Source organism: Acanthisitta chloris, unplaced genomic scaffold (genome assembly GCF_000695815.1).
Source record: "Acanthisitta chloris isolate BGI_N310 unplaced genomic scaffold, ASM69581v1 scaffold21577, whole genome shotgun sequence".
Classification (NCBI taxonomy): Eukaryota; Metazoa; Chordata; class Aves; order Passeriformes; family Acanthisittidae; genus Acanthisitta; species Acanthisitta chloris.
This window is the reverse complement of record NW_008681236.1, coordinates 23,534-26,970: the sequence shown is the minus strand read 5'-3', so window position 1 is coordinate 26,970 and position 3,437 is coordinate 23,534.

Here is a 3,437-nt window from a genome sequence, read left to right as displayed (position 1 = left end):
GGGGTTGTGGGGTTTTGGCTCGTTGTGTCACCCGTGGGCACTGCCAGGCCGTGCTATGTGTGTCCTGGTGGTGTGTGAGCTGTCATGTGTGTGCCCTAGTGGTGTGTGTACCCTGGTGGTGTGTGAGCTGTGATGTGTGTGCCCTGGTGGTTTGTACCCTGGTGGTGTGTGAGCTGTCATGTGTGTGCCCTAGTGGTGTGTGTACCCTGGTGGTGTGTGAGCTGTGATGTGTGTGCCCTGGTGGTTTGTACCCTGGTGGTGTGTGAGCTGTCATGTGTGTGCCCTAGTGGTGTGTGTACCCTGGTGGTGTGTGAGCTGTGATGTGTGTGCCCTGGTGGTTTGTACCCTGGTGGTGTGTGAGCTGTCATGTGTGTGCCCTAGTGGTGTGTGTACCCTGGTGGTGTGTGAGCTGTGATGTGTGTGCCCTGGTGGTTTGTACCCTGGTGGTGTGTGAGCTGTCATGTGTGTGCCCTAGTGGTGTGTGTACCCTGGTGGTGTGTGAGCTGTGATGTGTGTGCCCTGGTGGTTTGTGCCCTGGTGGTGTGTGAATTGTGATGTGTGTCCTGTATCACCCCTGGCCCTGTCACACTGTCAGTGAGTGGGACATGGGGCAGGGAAGCACCTCCAAATCAAAAGGTTTCCTTAGAATCCAGGGGTAAAACATCACCTCTCTCTCACACACACACACACTCCCATCCAGTTGTGCCCCAGTTGGGTTGAGTGAGGGATGTTTAGCTAATAAACTCTTGTTGCCTCCCAGGGCAGAGGGTTGGGACTAGATGATCTATAAAGTGCATTCCAACCCTTAAAATTCTATGATTGTATATTTATCATGTGAACATTAGCCTGTTTCAGAGGTTAAACAAGAAATATTGGGTTCTGGGGAGGGCAGAGGTGCGTTTGGTTTGTGTCTTGCATGTTCAGTAGAGCGTGGATGGGCTGGAAGGGGGAAAGGACCACCAGGAAATTAAATAAACATCAAGCAAAGTCAGAGTCAGTTTTATCAAATAGTGACTTAAAAAGCAATGCTGCCTCCTCAGCTTGTGCTGCCTTGCTGTGTGTTAGTCTGCTCAGTGTTTTTGGCAGGTGCTGAAGTGTTTTACTCTGTTAGTAGGTGTAAGGAAACAGAACAGGCCCTGGAGGTATTGGCTAAATTCAATACCTCTGGTGGGAGAGAAACCTGAGAGCAAATGGGTAGGAAATGTTGTGCTTTATATAGTGGTGTAAAAGGCTGTTAAGTTCCTCTTAATTTCACGTTTCACCCCAGAGACTTTTCCAGGATGGAGACACCAGTTCTGAGTGGTCCCAGTCTGAGAGGGAAGGAAGAGCTCTGGCTTAGGTCTGACACTCTGAAAGGTGTTAAAAACCAGCATGGAATGAGGTGCAGGGTTAGTTGTGTGTGGGTTGAGCTACATAGACATGAAGGCACATCCAAAAATAGCTCCTGATGAACTCATCACTCACTGAGCAATTCTGACTGATGAGCAGACTCAAAACAGCAGGGATGGTTTCAGAGCACTCCAAGTGCTCCTCACTTGCAGGGAGGTTTGTTTATAAAAACAGCAGCTTTTTTTTTCCAGTTCAATTTGCATAAGTTTATGTAACATTTTCACTAGTGCTTTGATTTACTTGTGGCCAAAATAGATTAGATTTCCTCCTTCTTTGAAGTAACAAGAGAGGGTATTTGAGCACTGCAGTGAAGGCCATGAAGGGCCTGAACTGGCCAGAGCTATTGCCAAAATAAGAGAGGGACATTTTTCCATATGCCTGGAACAGTGTGATACCTTTGTAACTTGAAATTTCTTCAAATGCATTTTTTCTTTCTCTACAGTGATGATAACTGCAAATGCTGTTGTGCACTTGTGTTGTTGTAACCAGCCCAAGGCCTCTCCTCTTTAATCCACTGAGTTTTGATGAAGACTTTAATTTTCAAAGTGGATTTTGATGTCTGTGGACATTGGCACTGCCAGCAAATGCAATTGGCTTCTGGTGGTGTTTGTCAGGGAAATGTTTCCATTTTCAGGTTGGAATGAATGGATGTTGGTAGGAGGCTGAGAACACTCACACTTTTCACTGGGAGCTTAATCCAAAAAACCCCCAAAGCATTTCACCCACTTAAGCTGTCCCAACATTTATTTTGCAAAAATATTGACTCATCTGCTAGGATGTTAGAGCTGTCCTGGAGGATGCAGACAGAGCTGCATTAGAGAACTCCTAAATCACTGCTTGTGTTTGATGGTTTGGTATCCAAACAAAATCCAGTTCTGGGCTGCATCCCAAGGAGTGTGGGCAGTAGGTCGAAGGAGGTGATTCTCCCCCTCTACTCTGCTCTTGTGAGATCCACTTGGAGCACTGCACACACTTCTGGTGTCCCCAACATCAGAAGGACATGGAACTGTTGGAGCAAGTCCAGAGGAGGCCACAAAGATGATCAGAGAACTGGAGCACCTTCCCTATGAGGACAGGCTGAGAGAGTTGGGGTTGTTCAGCCTGGAGAAGAGAAGGTTGTGTGGAGACCTCAGAGCACCTTCCAGGACCTGAAGGGACTCCAGGGAAGCTGCAGAGGGACTTGGTTGGGAACTGCAGTGACAGGACAAGGAGCAATGGGGATAAATTGAGAGGGGAAGTTTAGATTAGATATGAGGAAGAAGTTTTTCCCTGTGAGGGTGGTGAGACACTGGCACAGGTTGCCCAGGGAGGCGGTGGTTGCCCCAACTCTGACAGTGTTCATTCCAGGTTGGATCAAGCCTTCTGTCTTAAAAGGTGGTTTAATCTATCCAGCAAATTGTCTGTGGGCTGGAATTATGTGTAGTAGCAAAGCCTTGGAAATCCTGTATATGACAACGTGGGAATTATATGCTGAACCAATGCACTCCTCAGGATTTGAAACAACTGTTTCAAATCTAGCAATCTACACATTTAGCAGTGATGATTTCCTACCAGAAGTTGTTCTTGGCACACACTTGTTGGGAGCTGCAGTGACTCTGTCAGTGTTCAGGCAGCAGCCAAGTAGTTAAACAGGCAACTCTCAAGCAGCACATGGGCAGAGATACCTTGTGATGAGCCTCTTCCCTCCCTTTCCTGATGAAAAACACCCAGCTGAAGGGAATACTCAAGGTTATGAACAGGAGGTATCTTCCTTGTCATTCCCTCTGTGGTGTTCAGTAGGATTTCTCCAGGGGGAGATTGACCAACCTGCTGCATTCCAGTTTGCCCAGCACAGTCCTGTCATTCACTGGAATTTGTTTAGCATACACACAAATTGTGTAGGTTAATATATTACTCACCTACCTCTTTCACGTGGTTTGTGAGTCAGTATTTCAAAACTACTGATGCTAATTAACAATTAATCAGCATTTAAAACCCTGGCCAGGCTAGAGTGCCCCTGTAAACACTGTGGGCTGTGCACTGCAGCAACTTTGGCATCCTTTGGAAAG